The 20,518-nt window shown below is 55.6% G+C and overlaps 3 long non-coding RNA genes across 4 annotated transcripts in view; all 3 read left to right on the forward strand.

Annotated features, from left to right (window-relative positions):
- LOC134759262 (uncharacterized) overlaps positions 1-10,436 on the forward strand; it is a 50,517-nt gene extending 40,081 nt beyond the window's left edge. Inside the window, exons 1-3 of one of the 2 annotated variants that reach the window (XR_010135340.1) lie at positions 6,226-7,006; positions 9,236-9,293; positions 9,387-10,436. This is a non-coding gene — a long non-coding RNA (uncharacterized lncRNA). Of the gene's footprint in view, positions 1-6,225; positions 7,007-9,235; positions 9,294-9,386 lie in introns of those variants that run through there. The other variant, XR_010135339.1, reaches the window with a different exon arrangement.
- LOC134759263 (uncharacterized) lies at positions 2,113-6,145 on the forward strand. The gene is made up of 3 exons (XR_010135341.1): positions 2,113-2,688; positions 2,812-4,051; positions 4,585-6,145. It is a non-coding gene; the product is annotated as an uncharacterized lncRNA (long non-coding RNA).
- Positions 10,437-11,810: 1,374 nt separating the features above from the next.
- Positions 11,811-20,518, forward strand: part of LOC134759264 (uncharacterized) — a 32,145-nt gene continuing 23,437 nt past the window's right edge. The window contains exon 1 of the long non-coding RNA XR_010135342.1: positions 11,811-12,063. This is a non-coding gene — a long non-coding RNA (uncharacterized lncRNA). The remainder of the gene's footprint in view (positions 12,064-20,518) is intronic.

The following is a 20,518-nucleotide window of genomic DNA, read 5'->3' on the forward strand; positions in this document are numbered from 1 at the left end:
ATTGTGATGAAATGCCAGCTGAGGCACATGCCTTGGCAGCTAATTGGTTGCTGCCCTTGACTACTATGAAGACTGGTGTGGGAAGGGTCGCTTTGGATGCACTTGAGCAGGGGTCCCCAACCCCTGAGCCATGGAGCCGTAAGGAGCCACACAGCAGGTGAGTGGTGTCGAGTGAGGGAGTGAGGGAAGCTTCGTCTGTATTTACAGCCACTCCCCTTTGCTCACATTCCCGCCTGAGCTCCACCTTCTCAGATGAGCAGCAGCATTAGATTCTCATAGGAGAACGCACCCTGTTGTGAACTGTGCATGTGAGGGATCTAGGTTGCGCTGTGCTTATGAGAATCTAATACCTATTGATCTGTCACTTTCTCCCATCACGCTCAGGTGGGACCATCCAGTTTCAGGAAAACAAGCTTAACACGCCCACTGATTCTACATTATGGTGAGTTCTATAATTATTTTATTATATATTCCAGTGTAATAATGGAAATGAAGTGCCTAATAAACGTAAATGTGCTTAAATCTTTTGGCCCAGCTCCTACCTCCCGGCAGCCTCGCCAGGCCCAGAACTCTCTCCAGTCAGCCTCTACAGACCAAGCTCATGACTCACAATGGCCTATTGAGGCCCATACCCTACCTCACGGCAGTCTCCGCAGATGAGCCTACTGCCTCACAACAGCCTCCACAGGCACAGCTCCATCGTTACAATGGCCTCTTTAGACCCAGCTCCTGCCTCCCAGCCTTCTCTCCAGGCCCTGAACTTTCTCCGTAAGTTGAGGTAGCTGGGACTGTAGGTATACATGACGATACTTGGCTAATTTTTAAATTGTTTTGCAGACATGGGGTCTCACTTTGTTGGCCAGGCTGCTGTCAAACTAATGGCCTCAAGTGACCCTTCCACCCCTGCCTCCCATCCTCGAGGTATGTGCCACCACAAGGGGCACTTGTTCAATTTTCTAAAGAAAAAATTTCTAAAGTAAGGCTGTGGGATGATGGCAGGAAGATAAAAGAAAAACAGAAGAATAAGTTAAAATGACTTATTCACACATATTCTTTTGACAGCAAGAAGAACTCTTAGTATATACATTCCTTACAAACAAACAAACGGCAGATAAACAATGTTGTATAGGAACTTCAACACACACTGTACAATCTTCCCACTTTGCTGACATAAGTTATGGAAATTTCGTGGTTTCCTTGAGTGTCGCTACCAGTATTTTGCTTCTCTGATGATTTTTATCAACTTCCTCATCTGTTAACTTCTCTCCAAAGTATGTCACGTCACGACATACTGCCGCTGCACGAACACGGCCAGTGTCTTCCTATTAAACATGTAGAATGCTTTCCTAATTTCTCTTTTTACTCTCTGTCTTTGTGTTCTGCATATTCCTTACTTTTATTGTCAGAAACTCCAGAAAGTCAATCGTACTAATTTATCACGATTTGCTTTATTAATTGATACTATGCTTATATGGAATTTTGCCCAACAGACCTCATTACAATTTGGGCCAGGGCCCAGGGTTAGGGTTGTTTTAGGGTCAGGGCCAGGGCCCAGGGTTAGGGTTGTTTTAGGGTCAGGGCCAGGGCCCAGGGCTAGGGGTGTTTTAGGGTCAGGGCCAGGGCCCAAAGTTAGGGTTGTTTTAGGGTCAGGGCCCAGGGTTAGGGTTTTAGGCTCAGGGCCAGTGCCCAGGGTTAGGGTTTTAGGCTCAGGGCCAGGGCCCAGGGTTAGGGTTTTAGGCTCAGGGCCAGGGCCCAGGGTTAGGGTTTTAGGGTCAGGGCCAGGGCCCAGGGTTAGGGTTTTAGGCTCAGGGCCAGGGCCCAGGGTTAGGGTTTTAGGATCAGTGCCAGGGCCCAGGGTTAGGGTTTTAGGGTCAGGTCCAGGGCCCAGGGTTAGGGTTTTAGGGTTAGGGCCAGTGCCCAGGGTTAGGGTTTTAGGGTCAGGGCCTGGGCCCAGGGTTAGGGTTTTAGGGTCAGGGCCAGGGCCCAGGGTTAGGGTTTTAGGGTCAGGGTCAGGGCCCAGGGTTAGGGTTTTAGGGTCAGGGCCTGGGCCCAGGGTTAGGTTTTTAGGGTCAGGGCCCAGGGTCTGGGTTTTAGGGTCAGCGCCCAGGGTTAGGGTTTTAGGGTCAGGACCCAGGGTTAGGGTTTTAGGGTCATGGCCCAGGGTTAGGGTTTTAGGGTCAGGGCCCAGGGTTAGGGTGATTTCCAGGAAGTGACCTCACAGTGACTCAAGCTACCACTTACTGTTGATTGTGATGAAATGCCAGCTGAGGCACATGCCTTGGGGGCTAAGTGGTTGCTGCCCTTGACTACTATGAAGACTGGTGTGGGAAGGGTCACTTTGGATGCACTTGAGCAGGGTTCCCCAACCCCTGAGCCATGGAGCCGTAAGGAGCCACACAGCAGGTGAGTGGTGTCGAGTGAGGGAGTGAGGGAAGCTTCGTCTGTATTTACAGCCACTCCCCTTTGCTCACATTCCCACCTGAGCTCCACCTTCTCAGATGAGCAGCAGCATTAGATTCTCATAGGAGAACGCACCCTGTTGTGAACCGTGCATGTGAGGGATCTAGGTTGCGCTGTTCTTATGAGAATCTAATACCTATTGATCTGTCACTTTCTCCCATCACGCTCAGGTGGGACCATCCAGTTTCAGGAAAACAAGCTTAACACGCCCACTGATTCTACATTATGGTGAGTTGTATAGTTATTTTATTATATATCGGATATATAATACGTATATATATATTTAGATATATGTAATAATGGAAATAAAGTGCCTAATAAATGTAAATGTGCTTAAATCTTTTTAAGCAGATTCTTCAGGCCCAGCGTCTGCCTCACTGTGGACCCCCCAAGCCAAGCTCCCAACCTTTCAGCAGCTTCTACACACCCAGCTCCCGCCTGCCAGTGGCCTCTTCAGGCCCATGGTGCTCATTCCTCACAACAGCCTTTCCAGTCCCAGTTTTTCCCTTCCGGCGGCCTCTCCGGGCTGAGAACCTCCTCAAGTCGGCCTCTCCAGACCCACTTGCACCCTCCAGGCGTCCTCTCCGGGCGAAGCTCCTCTTCCTGGCTGTGTCTCCAGGCCCGACTCCTGCCTCTCAACAACGTCTTTGGACTCAGTGCCTACCCATCTCCTGGCGTCCTTGGTCGGCCCACAGCTTCCTCAAGCCAAGCTCCCCAGGCCCAGGTCAGGCCTCACGGTGCCCCCTCCACGATGAGCTCCTGCCCTCCAATGGCACCTGCAGGCCCCAAATGGTCTCCGGTCGGTGGGCTCCTCCACGCCAAGCTTGGGCCTCCCGGTGACCTCTGCAGGCCCAAGTTGTCCTGAAGTCAGCATCTCCCAGCCGTGCCTCCCAGCAAGTAAGCAAGCTCTTTTGGCTCAACTCCTGCCCAGCTCCCAACCGCCTTTGTAGGTCCCGAACTTTCTCCAGCCAAGTTCTTTGGGCCTCATTCCTGCCGCCCGGTGGCCTGTACGGGCCCAGCAATGGTTGGAGAACGGCCTCTGCAGGTCCCGCTCTTGCCTCCCAGGGGCCTCTCCAGGCCCAGCTCTCGCCCCCACGGCGGCCACCCGGGGCCAAGTCCCTGCCTGCCTCCCAGCAGCCCGCATGCGGCCCAGCTCCTCCCTCACGGTGGCCTGTTGATGCCCATGCCTCTGGTACCCTGCCCAGAGGCATGAGCCCCTGCCACACACTGGCTCCTCCCACGCTGAGAGAGGTCAGCGTGAGCCCTTGCCTCACACCGGCCCCTCCCACGCTGAGAGAGGTCAGCGTGAGCCCCTTGCCTCACATCGGCCCCTCCCACGCTGAGAGAGGTCGGCGTGAGCCCTTGACTCACACCGGCCCCTCCCACGGTGAGAGAGGTCAGCGTCACCCCCTTACCTCACACCGGCCCCTCCCACGCTGAGAGAGGTCGGCGTGAGCCCTTGCCTCACACCGGCCCCTCCCATGGTGAGAGAGGTCAGCGTCAGCCTCTTGCCTCACACCGGCCCCTCCCACGCTGAGAGAGGTCGGCGTGAGCCCCTTGCCTCACACCCGCCCCTCCCACGCTGAGAGAGGTCGGCGTGAGCCCCTTGCCTCACACTGGCCCCTCCCACGCTGAGAGAGGTCGGCGTGAGCCCCTTGCCTCACACCGGCCCCTCCCACGCTGAGAGAGGTCAGCATGAGCCCCTTGCCTCACACCGGCCCCTCCCACACAGAAGAGGTCGGCGTGAGCCCTTGACTCACACCGGCCCCTCCCACGCTGAGAGAGGTCAGCATGAGCCCCTTGCCTCACACCGGCCCCTCCCACACAGAAGAGGTCGGCGTGAGCCCTTGACTCACACCGGACCCTCCCACGGTGAGAGAGGTCAGCGTCACCCCCTTGCCTCACACCGGCCACTCCCACGTTGAGGGAGGTCAGCGTCAGCCCCTTGCCTCACACCGGCCCCTCCCACGCTGAGAGAGGTCAGCGTGAGCCCTTGCCTCACAGCGGCCCCTCCCACGGTGAGAGAGGTCAGCGTCAGCCCCTTGCCTCACACCGGCCCCTCCCACGCTGAGAGAGGTCAGTGTGAGCCCTTGCCTCACACCGGCCCCTCCCACGCTGAGAGAGGTCGGCGTGAGCCCCTTGCCTCACACCGGCCCCTCCCACGCTGAGAGAGGTCGGCGTGAGCCCTTGCCTCACACCGGCCCCTCCCACGCTGAGAGAGGTCATCGTCAGCCCCTTGCCTCACACCGGCCCCTCCCACGCTGAGAGAGGTCGGTGTGAGCCCTTGCCTCACACCGGCCCCTCCCACGGTGAGAGAGGTCGGCGTCAGCCCCTTGCCTCACACCGGCCCCTCCCACGCTGAGAGAGGTCGGTGTGAGCCCTTGCCTCACACCGGCCCCTCCCACGCTGAGAGAGGTCAGCGTGAGCCCCTTGCCTCACACCGGCCCCTCCCACGCTGAGAGAGGTCAGTGTGAGCCCTTGCCTCACACCGGCCCCTCCCACGGTGAGAGAGGTCGGCGTCAGCCCCTTGCCTCACACCGGCCCCTCCCACGCTGAGAGAGGTCGGCGTGAGCCCTTGCCTCACACCGGCCCCTCCCACGCTGAGAGAGGTCAGCGTGACCCCCTGCCTCAACAGGCCACCGTGAGGGAGGAGCAGGGTCGCACGCGGGCTGCTGTGAGGCAGGCAGCGACTTGGGCCTGGGAGGTCGTGGTGGGGTGAGAGCTGGGCTTGGAGACTCCCCTGGGAGGCAACAGCGGGGCCTACAGACTCTGTTCTCCAGCCGGAGCTGGGACTGTTCAGGTACTGGGAGGTGGGATGTGGGTCTGAAGAGCTTGGTTGCAGAAACTTCGGGGTCTACAAACGCAGGCGGGAGCTGAGCCAAAAAAGGTTGTTTGCTGGGAGGCGGGAGATGCAGCCAGGAGAAACAGCTCTGCCTGCAGAGGCCGCCATGCGGGAGGCGGAGGCCGGGCCTCCTCAAATCGGCCTCTCCAGACCCACTTGCAGCCTCCCGGCATCCTCTCCGGGCCCAGCTCTTCCTCCCGGCTGCGTCTCCAGGCCTGACTCTGGCCTCCCAACAACGTCTTTGGACTCAGCTCCTGCCCAGCTCCCAGCAGGCCCAAGTCGTCGTCAAGTCGGCCTGGAATTGGGCCCGGAAGAGCAGCAAGTCGGCCTCCCCGGGCCCAGCTCCGTCCTCTCGGCGGCCTCTCCAGGTGCAAAACTTCCTCGAGTCAGCCTCTCCAGGCCCCGCTCCTCCTGCCTCCCAGTGGCCTCTTTCAGCCCAGACCAGCTCATGGCTCTTGGCGGCCTTCCCAGGCCCCGCTTTTGACTTTTGGTGGCCTCTTCAGGCCCAGAACTTGACCTCCAGTGGGCCTTTGCAGGCCCGGCCTCCTGCCTCTCGAAGGCCTGCACGGGCCCGGACTCACAGCGGACTCACAGCGGACTCTCCATGCCCAGCTAGCTCTCGCCTCATTGCGGCCTCCCGAGTCCAAAGCTCCTGCCTCTCGGCCGCTTCGGCAGGCCCAGCTCCCGCCTGCCAGTGGCCTCTTTAGGCCCAGCTCATTCCTCACAACGGCCTTCCCAGGCCCCGTTTTTCCCTTCCGGCAGCCTCTTGGCCTCTAATTTGTTTATCTTTTGTGTATAAATCCCAAAATATTGAATTTTGGAATATTTCCACCATTATGTAAATATTTTGGTAGGTGATTTATTTGGAGTGAGTTTCTGCACCAAGCCCAAATTTTTTTATTTTATTTCCCTTATTATTTGGTGTTAAACAGGTTTAATGACGGTCATGGCAACTGTTTGGCACAATGAAAAATATCGCCCATGATCAACGTGTTCTGTTCTGGGGAAGGGGGCAAAGGCAGGGTGAATCACTTTCTTAAAAAGTATAGCTCAAGTTGGGAGTGCAGAGGGAATGGGGAGAAAACCCTCCCGCTGCCTGTGTCGAAGTGCAGGAGCCCCCACCCCCATACTCACCTGAGTCCAGCCCCTCTGGGGAAAGAAGGGGTGCATGAACTCCCCCTAGTCCACAGGCACCTCCCTGTGGCCCAAGGCCCTCTTCACACTCCATCTTGTAGCCCCAACAGGAGCTATTTTCCGAAAAGTGAAAAGCTCTGAAGGTCCCACAATTCATGGTATGTACACCTCCCTCACCAGGGGCTGCAAAGTGGCCTGGAGCTCCATACTGAGTAGAAGTCTTTGGGCCAGAGTCAGCATCTGGCTGACGGTCCGGATATCCTGGTTGGAGTGACCCTGGTGCGCCCTGCCAGGGCCTGGTGCCGCTTGCTGAAGATCATGACCGCCACTCATGGGCCACCGATGTGGTCCTTGTCCCATTTGTTGGGGCTGCGTCCATCCTTCTCAGAAGATGAGTCCTGTTCCTTGCGCAGGGCACTGAGGGACTGGGCCTGACATCATCTGAGTGGTAGAGGCAACTGGGTGTCAGGAGACATGATGGAGAGGAAAGCATCATCATGGTCATTCTCTGTCTCACTGTCCAGCAGGGACTCCCCTGAGGGGCCCAGGGCTCCTCCTCCATGGTGGGAGGTGAGCTTTTAACAGGTTCCACCACCCCCAAAGTGTGTGGGGTTGCGGGCCCTGGGCTTTCAGGGCAGGTGGCTCCAGGGGGCCGCCCAGGGTCAACACTCCCTGTGCCACCTGGTGGATGCTCATGAGCAACAGCTGCCAACTTGGCAGGTTGTTTTCTCTGGTTGGAGGCCACTGAGTAACTGGCAGGTTGCTGGGCCTCGTGTGGCTGCAGGGAGGGGTCAGGAAGGGGATGGAGTACCAGGGGAACACGGCCACAGAGTGACCTTCCACATTCCTCCACACGAACATGCTGACGCCACGGGAGGCCTCACTGAATGCAGGCCTGGGGGCCGAGTACTTGGTCCGGGCAGGGAGTTCCTGGCAGGGGCTCACACCTCACCCCCTCCTCAGCCCAGGTGGCTTGGGCCCAGAGAAGTGGGGGTTGGAGAGGAGCAGAAGACCAGGCCTCAAGTTTTGTTTTTTTTGTTTGTTTTTTTGTTTTTGAAATGTAGTTTGACTCTTGTCACCCAGGCTGGAGTGCAGTGGCACGATCTCAGTGGCCTTCATACCTGGCTAATTTTTTGTATTTTTACTGGGGGTGGGGTTTTGCCATGTTGGCCAGGCTGGTCTTGACCTCCCGACCTCAGGTGATCCACCCACCTCAGCCTCCCAAAATGGGATTACGGGCATGAGCCACTGCTCCCAACTTCATTCATTTTTACTTGAAAAACTCCGTTAAGCATTTTTTTAAGGTAGACCTAGTGGTCCTGAATGCCCTCAGCTTTGTTTGTCGAGGAAGCACGTTATTTCTTTTTTCTCTCTGAAGGACAGCTTTGTCAGACATAGTATTAGTTGCTGGCACTTTTTTTCTTTCAGCACTTTGAATCTATTATTCGATTCTGTCCTGACCTGCAAAGTTTCTTTAACTTTTGACTATTTGATTATATTGTGACTTGGTGAGTATCTATTTGGTTTGAACCTCTTTAGGAATCTTTAAGCTTCATGGATTTAGATGTCCAAATCTTTCCCATGATTTAGGCAGTCTTCAGCCATTCTTTAAATAAGCTTTCTTCTCCTTTCTCTACTTTCCTTCTCAAACTCCCATAACCTGACAATGGTTTGCCTAATGGTGTCTTGTTGGCTTTCTTTTCTCTGTCTTTTCTTCTTCTTTTTTTTTTTTTTTTGAGACAGAGTCATGCTCTGTCACCCAGGCTGGAGTGCAATGTGTGGTCTAGGCTCACTAGGGTTAGGGTTAGGGTTTTAGGGTAAGGGCGAAGGGTTAGGGTTTTAGGGTAAGGGCGAAGGGTTAGGGTTTTAGGGTAAGGGCGAAGGGTTAGGGATTTAGGGTAAGGGCGAAGGGTTAGGGCTTTAGGGTCAGGGCCCAGGGTCAGGGATTTAGGGTCAGGGTGAAGGGTTAGGGTTTTAGGGTCAGGGCCCAGGGTTAGGATTTTAGGGTCAGGGCCCAGGGTTAGGGTTTTAGGGTCAGGGCCAGGGCCCAGGGTTAGGGTCTTAGGGTCAGGGCCCAGGGCCCAGGGTTAGAGTTTTAGGGTCAGGGACCGGGGCCCAGGGTTAGGGCTTCAGGATCACGGCCCGGGGCCCAGGGTTAGGGCTTCAGGGCCAGGGCCCGGGGCCCAGGGTTAGGGCTTCAGGGTCAGGGCCCGGGGCCCAGGGTTAGGGTTTTAGGATCAGGGCCCGGGGCCCAGGGTTAGGGCTTCAGGGTCAGGGCCCGGGGCCCAGGGTTAGGGCTTCAGGGTCCGGGCCCGGGGCCCAGGGTTAGGGTTTTAGGGTCAGGGCCCGGGGCCCAGGGTTAGGGTGATTTCCAGGAAGTGACCTCACAACGACTCAAGCTACCACTTACTGTTGATTGTGATGAAATGCCAGCTGAGGCACACGCCTTGGGAGCTAAGTGGTTGCTGCACTTGACTACTATGAAGACTGGTGTGGGAAGGGTCGCTTTGGATGCACTTGAGCAGGGGTCCCCAACCCCTGAGCCATGGAGCCGTAAGGAGCCACACAGCAGGTGAGTGGTGTCGAGTGAGGGAGTGAGGGAAGCTTTGTCTGTATTTACAGCCACTCCCCTTTGCTCACATTCCCGCCTGAGCTCCACCTTCTCAGATGAGCAGCAGCATTAGATTCTCATAGGAGAACGCACCCTGTTGTGAACCGTGCATGTGAGGGATCTAGGTTGCGCTGTTCTTATGAGAATCTAATACCTATTGATCTGTCACTTTCTCCCATCACGCTCAGGTGGGACCATCCAGTTTCAGGAAAACAAGCTTAACACGCCCACTGATTCTACATTATGGTGAGTTCTATAATTATTTTATTATATATTCCAGTGTAATAATGGAAATGAAGTGCCTAATAAACGTAAATGTGCTTAAATCTTTTGGCCCAGCTCCTACCTCCCGGCAGCCTCACCAGGCCCAGAACTCTCTCCAGTCAGCCTCTACAGACCAAGCTCATGACTCACAATGGCCTATTGAGGCCCATACCCTACCTCACGGCAGTCTCCGCAGATGAGCCTACTGCCTCACAACAGCCTCCACAGGCACAGCTCCATCGTTACAATGGCCTCTTTAGACCCAGCTCCTGCCTCCCAGCCTTCTCTCCAGGCCCTGAACTTTCTCCGTAAGTTGAGGTAGCTGGGACTGTAGGTATACATGACGATACTTGGCTAATTTTTAAATTGTTTTGCAGACATGGGGTCTCACTTTGTTGGCCAGGCTGGTGTCAAACTAATGGCCTCAAGTGACCCTTCCACCCCTGCCTCCCATCCTCGAGGTATGTGCCACCACAAGGGGCACTTGTTCAATTTTCTAAAGAAAAAATTTCTAAAGTAAGGCTGTGGGATGATGGCAGGAAGATAAAAGAAAAACAGAAGAATAAGTTAAAATGACTTATTCACACATATTCTTTTGACAGCAAGAAGAACTCTTAGTATATACATTCCTTACAAACAAAGAAACGGCAGATAAACAATGTTGTATAGGAACTTCAACACACACTGTACAATATTCCCACTTTGCTGACATAAGTTATGGAAATTTCGTGGTTTCCTTGAGTGTCGCTACCAGTATTTTGCTTCTCTGATGATTTTTATCAACTTCCTCATCTGTTAACTTCTCTCCAAAGTATGTCACGTCACGACATACTGCCGCTGCACGAACACGGCCAGTGTCTTCCTATTAAACATGTAGAATGCTTTCCTAATTTCTCTTTTTACTCTCTGTCTTTGTGTTCTGCATTTTCCTTACTTTTATTGTCAGAAACTCCAGAAAGTCAATCGTACTAATTTATCACGATTTGCTTTATTAATTTATACTATGCTTATATGGAATTTTGCCCAACAGACCTCATTACAATTTGGGCCAGGGCCCAGGGTTAGGGTTGTTTTAGGGTCAGGGCCAGGGCCCAGGGTTAGTGTTGTTTTAGGGTCAGGGCCAGGGCCCAGGGCTAGGGGCGTTTTAGGGTCAGGGCCAGGGCCCAAAGTTAGGGTTGTTTTAGGGTCAGGGCCCAGGGTTAGGGTTTTAGGCTCAGGGCCAGGGCCCAGGGTTAGGGATTTAGGCTCAGGGCCAGGGCCCAGGGTTAGGGTTTTAGGCTCAGGGCCAGGGCCCAGGGTTAGGGATTTAGGCTCAGGGCCAGGGCCCAGGGTTAGGGTTTTAGGCTCAGGGCCAGGGCCCAGGGTTAGGGTTTTAGGCTCAGGGCCAGGGCCCAGGGTTAGGGTTTTAGGGTCAGGGCCAGGGCCCAGGGTTAGGGTTTTAGGGTCAGGGCCAGGGCCCAGGGTTAGGGTTTTAGGCTCGGGGCCAGGGCCCAGGGTTAGGGTTTTAGGGTCGGGGCCAGGGCCCAGGGTTAGGGTTTTAGGCTCAGGGCCAGGGCCCAGGGTTAGGGTTTTAGGATCAATGCCAGGGCCCAGGGTTAGGGATTTAGGGTCAGGTCCAGGGCCCAGGGTTAGTGTTTTAGGGTTAGGGCCAGTGCCCATTGTTAGGGTTTTAGGGTCAGGGCCTGGGCCCAGGGTTAGGGTTTTAGGGTCAGGGCCAGGGCCCAGGGTTAGGGTTTTAGGGTCAGGGCCAGGGCCCAGGGTTAGGGTTTTAGGGTCAGGGCCTGGGCCCAGGGTTAGGTTTTTACGGTCAGGGCCCAGGGTTCGGGTTTTAGGGTCAGGTCCCAGGGTTAGGGTTTTAGGGTCAGGGCCCAGGGTTAGGGTTTTAGGGTCATGGCCCAGGGTTAGGGTTTTTGGGTCAGGGCCCAGGGTTAGGGTGATTTCCAGGAAGTGACCTCACAGTGACTCAGGCTACCACTTACTGTTGATTGTGATGAAATGCCAGCTGAGGCACATGCCTTGGGAGCTAATTGGTTGCTGCCCTTGACTACTATGAAGACTGTTGTGGGAAGGGTCGCTTCGGATGCACTTGAGCAGGGGTCCCCAACCCCTGAGCCATGGAGCCGTAAGGAGCCACACAGCAGGTGAGTGGTGTCGAGTGAGGGAGTGAGGGAAGCTTCGTCTGTATTTACAGCCACTCCCCTTTGCTCACATTCCCGCCTGAGCTCCACCTTCTCAGATGAGCAGCAGCATTAGATTCTCATAGGAGAACGCACCCTGTTGTGAACCGTGCATGTGAGGGATCTAGGTTGCGCTGTTCTTATGAGAATCTAATACCTATTGATCTGTCACTTTCTCCCATCACGCTTAGGTGGGACCATCCAGTTTCAGGAAAACAAGCTTAACACGCCCACTGATTCTACATTATGGTGAGTTCTATAATTATTTTATTATATATTCCAGTGTAATAATGGAAATGAAGTGCCTAATAAACGTAAATGTGCTTAAATCTTTTGGCCCAGCTCCTACCTCCCGGCAGCCTCGCCAGGCCCAGAACTCTCTCCAGTCAGCCTCTACAGACCAAGCTCATGACTCACAATGGCCTATTGAGGCCCATACCCTACCTCACGGCAGTCTCCGCAGATGAGCCTACTGCCTCACAACAGCCTCCACAGGCACAGCTCCATCGTTACAATGGCCTCTTTAGACCCAGCTCCTGCCGCCCAGCCTTCTCTCCAGGCCCTGAACTTTCTCCGTAAGTTGAGGTAGCTGGGACTGTAGGTATACATGACGATACTTGGCTAATTTTTAAATTGTTTTGCAGACATGGGGTCTCACTTTGTTGGCCAGGCTGCTGTCAAACTAATGGCCTCAAGTGACCCTTCCACCCCTGCCTCCCATCCTCGAGGTATGTGCCACCACAAGGGGCACTTGTTCAATTTTCTAAAGAAAAAATTTCTAAAGTAAGGCTGTGGGATGATGGCAGGAAGATAAAAGAAAAACAGAAGAATAAGTTAAAATGACTTATTCACACATATTCTTTTGACAGCAAGAAGAACTCTTAGTATATACATTCCTTACAAACAAACAAATGGCAGATAAACAATGTTGTATAGGAACTTCAACACACACTGTACAATCTTCCCACTTTGCTGACATAAGTTATGGAAATTTCGTGGTTTCCTTGAGTGTCGCTACCAGTATTTTGCTTCTCTGATGATTTTTATCAACTTCCTCATCTGTTAACTTCTCTCCAAAGTATGTCACGTCACGACATACTGCCGCTGCACGAACACGGCCAGTGTCTTCCTATTAAACATGTAGAATGCTTTCCTAATTTCTCTTTTTACTCTCTGTCTTTGTGTTCTGCATTTTCCTTACTTTTATTGTCAGAAACTCCAGAAAGTCAATCGTACTAATTTATCACGATTTGCTTTATTAATTGATACTATGCTTATATGGAATTTTGCCCAACAGACCTCATTACAATTTGGGCCACGGCCCAGGGTTAGGGTTGTTTTAGGGTCAGGGCCAGGGCCCAGGGTTAGGGTTGTTTTAGGGTCAGGGCCAGGGCCCAGGGCTAGGGGTGTTTTAGGGTCAGGGCCAGGGCCCAAAGTTAGGGTTGTTTTAGGGTCAGGGCCCAGGGTTAGGGTTTTAGGCTCAGGGCCAGTGCCCAGGGTTAGGGTTTTAGGCTCAGGGCCAGGGCCCAGGGTTAGGGTTTTAGGCTCAGGGCCAGGGCCCAGGGTTAGGGTTTTAGGGTCAGGGCCAGGGCCCAGGGTTAGGGTTTTAGGCTCAGGGCCAGGGCCCAGGGTTAGGGTTTTAGGATCAGTGCCAGGGCCCAGGGTTAGGGTTTTAGGGTCAGGTCCAGGGCCCAGGGTTAGGGTTTTAGGGTTAGGGCCAGTGCCCAGGGTTAGGGTTTTAGGGTCAGGGCCTGGGCCCAGGGTTAGGGTTTTAGGGTCAGGGCCAGGGCCCAGGGTTAGGGTTTTAGGGTCAGGGTCAGGGCCCAGGGTTAGGGTTTTAGGGTCAGGGCCTGGGCCCAGGGTTAGGCTTGTTTTAGTGCCAGGGCCCTGGGTTAGGGTTGTTTTAGGGTCAGGACGCAGGGTTAGGGTTGTTTTAGGGTCAGGGCCCAGGGTTAGTGTTGTTTTAGGGTGAGGGCCCAGGGTTGGGTTTGTTTTAGGGTCAGGGCCAGGGCCCAGGGTTATGGTGATTTTAGGGTCAGTGCCCAGGGTTAGGGTTGTTTTAGGGTCAGTGCCCAGGGTTAGGGTTGTTTTAGGTCATGGCCAGGGCCCAGGGATAGGGTTGTTTTAGAGTCAGGGCCAGGGCCCAGGGTTAGGGTTGTTTTAGGGACAGGGTCAGGGCCCAGGGTTAGGCTTGTTTTAGGGTCAGGTCCTGGGCCCACGGTTAGGCTTGTTTTAGAGTCAGGGCCAGGGCTCAGGATTAGGCTTGTTTTAGGGTCAAGGACAGTGCCCAGTGTTAGGGTTGTTTTAGGGTCAGGACCTGGGCCCAGTGTTAGGCTTGTTTTAGTTCCAGGGCCCAGGTTTAGGGTTGTTTTAGGTCAGGGCCAGGGCCCAGCGTTAGGGTTGTTTTACGGTCAGGGCCAGGGCCCAGGGTTAGGCTTGTTTTAGGGTCAGGGCCAGGTCCCAGGGTTAGGCTTGTTTTAGGGTCAGGGCCAGGGCCCAGGGTTAGGCTTGTTTTAGGGTCAGGTCCTGGGCCCACGGTTAGGCTTGTTTTAGAGTCAGGGCCAGGGCTCAGGATTAGGCTTGTTTTAGGGTCAAGGACAGTGCCCAGTGTTAGGGTTGTTTTAGGGTCAGGACCTGGGCCCAGTGTTAGGCTTGTTTTAGTTCCAGGGCCCAGGTTTAGGGTTGTTTTAGGTCAGGGCCAGGGCCCAGCGTTAGGGTTGTTTTACGGTCAGGGCCAGGGCCCAGGGTTAGGCTTGTTTTAGGGTCAGGGCCAGGTCCCAGGGTTAGGCTTGTTTTAGGGTCAGGGCCAGGGCCCAGGGTTAGGCTTGTTTTAGGGTCAGGGCCAGGGCCCAGGGTTAGGGTTGGTTTAGGGTCTGGGCCAGGGCCCAGGATTAGGCTTGTTTTAGGGTCAGGGCCAGGGCCCAGGGTTAGGCTTGTTTTAGGGTCAGGGACAGGGCCCAGGGTTAGGGTTGTTTTAGGGTCTGGGCCAGGGCCCAGGATTAGGCTTGTTTTAGGGTCAGGGCCAGGGCCCAGGGTTAGGCTTGTTTTAGGGTCAGGGCCAGGGCCCAGGGTTAGGCTTGTTTTAGGGTCAGGGCCAGGGCCCAGGGATAGGGTTGTTTTAGGGTCAAGGCCAGGGCCCAGTGTTAGGGTTGTTTTAGGGTCAGGGCCAGGGCACAGGGTTAGGCTTGTTTTAGGGTCAGGGCCAGGGCCCAGGGTTAGGGTTGTTTTAGGGTCAGGGCCAGGGCCCAGGGTTAGGCCTGTTTTAGGGTCAGGGACAGGGCCCAGGGTTAGGGTTGTTTTAGGGTCAGGGCCAGGGCCCAGGTTTAGGTTTGTTTTAGTGTCAGGGCCAGGGCCCAGCGTTAGGCTTGTTTTAGGTTCAGGGCCAGGGCCCAGGGTTAGGGTTGTTTTAGGGTCAGGGCCAGGGCCCAGGGTTAGGGTTGTTTTAGGGTCAGGTCCTGGCCCCAGGGTTAGGCTTGTTTTAGTGCCAGGGCCCAGGGTTAGGGTTGTTTTAGGGTCAGGGCCAGGGCCCAGGTTTACGGTTGTTTTAATCTGGGCCAGGGCCCAGGGTTAGGGTTGTTTTAGGTCAGGGCCAGGTCCCAGGGTTAGGCTTGTTTTAGGGTCAGGGCCAGGGCCCAGGGTTAGGGTTGTTTTAGGTCATGGCCAGGGCCCAGGGTTAGGGTTGTTTTAGGTCAGGGCCAGGTCCCAGGGTTGGGGTTGTTTTAGGGTCAGGGCCCAGGATTAGGATTGTTTTAGGGTTAGTGCCCATGGTTGGGTTTATTTTAGGGTCAGGGTCAGGGCCCAGGGTTAGGTTTGTTTTAGGGTCAGGGTCAGGGCCCAGGGTTAGGGTTGTTTTAGGGTCAGGGCCAGGGCCCAGGTTTAGGCTTGTTTTAGGGTCAGGGCCAGGGCCCAGGGTTAGGGTTGTTTTAGGGTCAGGGCAAGGGCCCAGGTTTAGGGTTGTTTTAGGGTAAGGTCCAGGGCCCAGGGTTAGGGTTGTTTTAAGTTCAGGGCCAGGGCCCAGGGTTAGGGTTGTGTTAGGCTCAGGGCCAGGGCCCAGGGTTAGGATTGTTTTAGGGTCAGGACCTGGGCCCAGGGTTAGGCTTGTTTTAGGGTCAGGGCCAGGGCCCAGGGTTAGGCTTGTTTTAGGGTCAGAGCCAGGGCCCAGGGTTAGGGTTGTTTTAGGGTCAGGGTTAGGGCCAGTGCCCAGGGTTAGGGTTTTTTTAGGGTCAGGGCGAGGGCCCAGGGTTAGGCTTGTTTTAGGGTCTGGGCCAGGGCCCAGGTTTAGGTTTGTTTTAGGTCAGGGCCAGGGCCCAGGGCTAGGGTTGTTTTAGGTCAGGGACAGGTCCCACGGTTAGGGTTGTTTTAGGGTCAGGGCCAGGGCCCAGGGTTAGGGTTGTTTTAGGGTCAGGGCTAGGGCCCAGGTTTAGGCTTGTTTTAGGGTCAGGGCCAGGGCCCAGGGTTAGGCTTGTTTTAGGGTCAGGGCCAGGGCCGAGCGTTAGGCTTGTTTTAGGGTCAGGGACAGGGCCCAGGGTTAGGGTTGTTTTAGGGTCAGGGCCAGGGCCCAGGGTTAGGCTTGTTTTAGGGTCAGGGCCAGGGCCCAGGGTTAGGCTTGTTTTAGGGTCAGGACCTGGGCCCAGTTTTAGGCTTGTTTTAGTGCCAGGGCCCTGGGTTAGGGTTGTTTTAGGGTCAGGGCCAGGGCCCAGGGTTAGGGTTGTTTTAGGTTCAGGACCTGGGCCCAGGGTTAGGCTTGTTTTAGTGCCAGGGCCCTGGGCTAGGGTTGTTTTAGGGTCAGGGCCAGGGCCCAGGGTAAGGGTTGTTTTAGGTCAGGGCCAGGACCCAGCATTAGGGTTGTTTTAGGGTCATGGACAGGGCCCAGGTTTAGGGGTGTTTTAGGGTCAGGGCCAGGGCCCAGGGTAAGGGTTGTTTCAGTGTCAGGGCCAGGGCCCAGGGTTAGTGTTGTTTTAGGGTCAGGGCCAGGGTACAGTGTAAGGGTTGTTTCAGTGTCAGGGCCAGGGCCCAGGGTTAGGGTTGTTTTAGGGTCAGGGCCCAGGGTTAGGGTTGTTTTAGGGTGAGGTCCAGGGCCCAGGGATAGGCTTGTTTTAGGGTCAGGGCCAGGGCCCAGGTTTAGGCTTGTTTTAGGGTCAGGGCCAGGGCCCAGGTTTAGGCTTGTTTTAGGGTCAGGGCCAGGGCCAAGGGTTAGGCTTGTATTAGGGTCAGGTCCAAGGCCCAGGGTTAGGCTTGTTTTAGGGTCAGGGCCAGGGCCCAGGGTTAGGCTTGTTTTAGGGTCAGGGCCAGGGCCCAAGATTAGGCTTGTTTTAGGGTCAAGGACAGGGCCCAGGGTTATGGTTGTTTTAGGGTCAGGGCCAGGGCCCAGGGTTAGGCTTGTTTTAGGGTCAGGGCCAGGGCCCAGGGTTAGGCTTGTTTTAGGGTCAGGGCCAGGGCCCAGGGTTAGAGTTGTTTTAGGGTCAGGGCCAGGGCCCAGCGTTAGGGTTGTTTTAGGGTCAGGGCCAGGGCCCACGGTTAGGGTTGTTTTAGGGTCAGGTCCTGGGTTCAGGGTTAGGCTTGTTTTAGTGCCAGGGCCCAGGGTTCGGGTTGTTTTAGGGTCAGGTCCAGGGCCCAGTGTCAGGGTTGTTTTAGGTCAGTGCCAGGGCCCAGCATTAGGGTTGTTTTAAGGTCAGGGCCAGGGCCCAGGTTTATGGGTGTTTTAGGGTCAGGGACAGGGCCCAGCGTTAGGGTTGTTTTACGGTCAGGGCAGGGCCCAGGGTTAGGGTTGTTTTAGGGTCAGGGCCAGGGCCCAGGGTTAGGATTGTTTTAGGGTCAGGACCTGGGCCCAGGGTTAGGCTTGTTTTAGGGTCAGGGCCAGGGCCCAGGGTTAGGCTTGTTTTAGGGTCAGGGCCAGGGCCCAGGGTTAGGGTTGTTTTAGGGTCAGGACCTCGGCCCAGTGTTAGGCTTGTTTTAGTTCCAGGGCCCAGGGTTAGGGTTGTTTTAGGGTCAGGGCCAGGGCCCAGGGTTAGGGTTGTTTTAGGTTCAGGACCTGGGCCCAGGGTTAGGCTTGTTTTAGTGCCATGGCCCTGGGTTATGGTTGTTTTAGGGTCAGGGCCAGGGCCCAGGGTAAGGGTTGTTTTAGGTCAGGGCCAGGGCCCAGCATTAGGGTTGTTTTAGGGTCATGGACAGGGCCCAGGTTTAGGGGTGTTTTAGGGTCAGGGCCAGGGCCCAGGGTAAGGGTTGTTTCAGTGTCAGGGCCAGGGCCCAGGGTTAGGGCTGTTTTAGGGTCAGGGCCAGGGTCCAGTGTAAGGGTTGTTTCAGTGTCAGGGCCAGGGCCCAGGGTTAGGGTTGTTTTAGGGTCAGGGCCCAGGGTTAGGGTTGTTTTAGGGTCAGGTCCAGGGCCGAGGGATAGGCTTGTTTTAGGGTCAGGGCCAGGGCCCAGGTTTAGGCTTGTTTTAGGGTCAGGGCCAGGGCCCAGGTTTAGGCTTGTTTTAGGGTCAGGGCCAGGGCCAAGGGTTAGGCTTGTTTTAGGGTCAGGTCCAAGGCCCAGGGTTAGGCTTGTTTTAGGGTCAGGGCCAGGGCCCAGGGTTAGGCTTGTTTTAGGGTCAGGGCCAGGGCCCAAGATAAGGCTTGTTTTAGGGTCAAGGACAGGGCCCAGGGTTAGGGTTGTTTTAGGGTCAGGGCCAGGGCCCAGGGTTAGGCTTGTTTTAGGGTCAGGGCCATGGCCCAGGGTTAGGCTTGTTTTAGGGTCAGGGCCAGGGCCCAGGGTTTGGGTTGTTTTAGGGGCAGGGCCAGGGCCCAGCGTTAGGGTTGTTTTAGGGTCAGGGCCAGGGCCCACGGTTAGGGTTGTTTTAGGGTCAGGTCCTGGGCCCAGGGTTAGGCTTGTTTTAGTGCCAGGGCCCAGGGTTCGGGTTGTTTTAGGGTCAGGGCCAGGGCCCAGGGTGAGGGTTGTTTTAGGTCAGTGCCAGGGCCCAGCATTAGGGTTGTTTTAAGGTCAGGGCCAGGGCCCAGGTTTAGGGGTGTTTTAGGGTCAGGGACAGGGCCCAGTGTTAGTGTTGTTTTACGGTCAGGGCAGGGCCCAGGGTTAGGCTTGTTTTAGGGTCAGGGCCAGGGCCCAGGGTTAGGCTTGTTTTAGGGTCAGGGCCAGGGCCCAGGTTTAGGGTTGTTTTAGGGTAAGGTCCAGGGCCCAGGGTTAGGGTTGTTTTAAGTTCATGGCCAGGGCCCAGGGTTAGGGTTGTTTTAGGGTCAGGGCCAGGGCCCAGGGTTAGGATTGTTTTAGGGTCAGGACCTGGGCCCAGGGTTAGGCTTGTTTTAGGGTCAGGGCCAGGGCCCAGGGTTAGGCTTGTTTTAGGGTCAGAGCCAGGTCCCAGGGTTAGGGTTGTTTTAGGGTCAGGGTTAGGGCCAGGGCCCAGGGTTAGGGTTTTTTTAGGGTCAGGGTGAGGGCCCAGGGTTAGGCTTGTTTTAGGGTCAGGGCCAGGGCCCAGGTTTAGGGTTGTTTTAGGTCCGGGCCATGGCCCAGGGTTAGGGTTGTTTTAGGTCAGGGCCAGCTCCCAGGGTTAGGGTTGTTTTAGGGTCAGGGCCAGGGCCCAGGGTTAGGGTTGTTTTAGGGTTAGGGCTAGGGCCCAGGTTTAGGCTTGTTTTAGGGACAGGGCCAGGGCCCAGGGTTAGGCTTGTTTTAGGGTCAGGGCCAGAGCCGAGCGTTAGGCTTGTTTTAGGGTCAGGGACAGGGCCCAGGGTTAGGGTTGTTTTAGGGTCAGGGCCAGGGCCCAGGGTTAGGCTTGTTTTAGGGTCAGGGCCAGGGCCCAGGGTTAGGGTTGTTTTAGGGTCAGGACCTGGGCCCAGTGTTAGGCTTGTTTTAGTGCCAGTGCCCAGGGTTACGGTTGTTTTAGGGTCAGCGACACGGTCCAGGTTTAGGGTTGTTTTAGGTCAGGGCCAGGGTCCAGGAATAGGGTTGTTTTAGGGTCAGTGCCCGGGCCCAGGGTTAGGGTTGTTTTAAGGTCAGGGCTAGGATCCAGGGTAAGGGTTGTTTCCGTGTCAGGGCCAGGGCCCAGGGTTAGGGTTGTTTTAGGGTTAGGGCCAGGGCCCAGGGTTATGGTTATTTTAGGGTCAGTGCCCAGGGTTAGGGTTGTTTTAGGACATGGCCAGGGCCCAGGGATAGGGTTGTTTTAGGGTCAGTGCCAGGGCCCAGGTTTAGGCTTGTTTTAGGGTCAGGGTCAGGGCCCAGGGTTAGGCTTGTTTTTGGGTCAGGTCCTGGGCCCACGGTTAGGCTTGTTTTAGGGTCAGGGCCAGGGCCCAGGTTTAGGCTTGTTTTAGGGTCAAGGACAGGGCCCAGGGTTAGGGTTGTTTTAGGGTCAGGCCCAGGGCCCAGGGTTAGGCTTGTTTTAGGGTCAGGGCCAGGGCCCAGGGTTACGGTTGTTTTAGGGTCAGGATCTGGGCCCAGGTTTAGGCTTGTTTTAGTGCCAGGGCCCAGGGTTAGGGTTGTTTTAGGGTCAGGGCCAGGGCCCAGGGTTAGGGTTGTTTTAGGGTCAGGGCCAGGGCCCAGGGTTAGGCTTGTTTTAGGGTCAGGGCCAGGGCCCAGGGTTAGGGTTGTTTTAGGGTCAGGGCCAGGGCCGAGGGTTAGGCTTGTTTTAGGGTCAGGGCCAGGGCCCACGGTTAGGGTTGTTTTAGGGTGAGGGCCAGGGACCAGGGTTAGGCTTGTTTTAGGGTCAGGGCCAGGGCCCAGCGTTAGGGTTGTTGTAGGTTCAGGGCCAGGGCCCAGGATTAGGCTTGTTTTAGGGTCAGGGCCAGGGCCCAGGGTTAGGCTTGTTTTAGTGCCAGGGCCCAGGGTTAGGGTTGTTTTAGGGTCAGGGCCAGGGCCCAGGGTTAGGGTTGTTTTAGGGTCAGGGCCAGGGCCCAGGTTTAGGCTTGTTTTAGGGTCAGGGCCAGGGCCCAGGGTTAGGATTGTTTTAGGGTCAGGGCCAGGGCCGAGCGTTAGGCTTGTTTTAGGGTCAGGGATAGGGCCCAGGGTTAGGGTTGTTTTAGGGTCCGGGCCAGGGCCCAGGGTTAGGC

Source organism: Gorilla gorilla, chromosome 8 (assembly GCF_029281585.2).
Source record: "Gorilla gorilla gorilla isolate KB3781 chromosome 8, NHGRI_mGorGor1-v2.1_pri, whole genome shotgun sequence".
NCBI classification, from domain to species: Eukaryota; Metazoa; Chordata; class Mammalia; order Primates; family Hominidae; genus Gorilla; species Gorilla gorilla.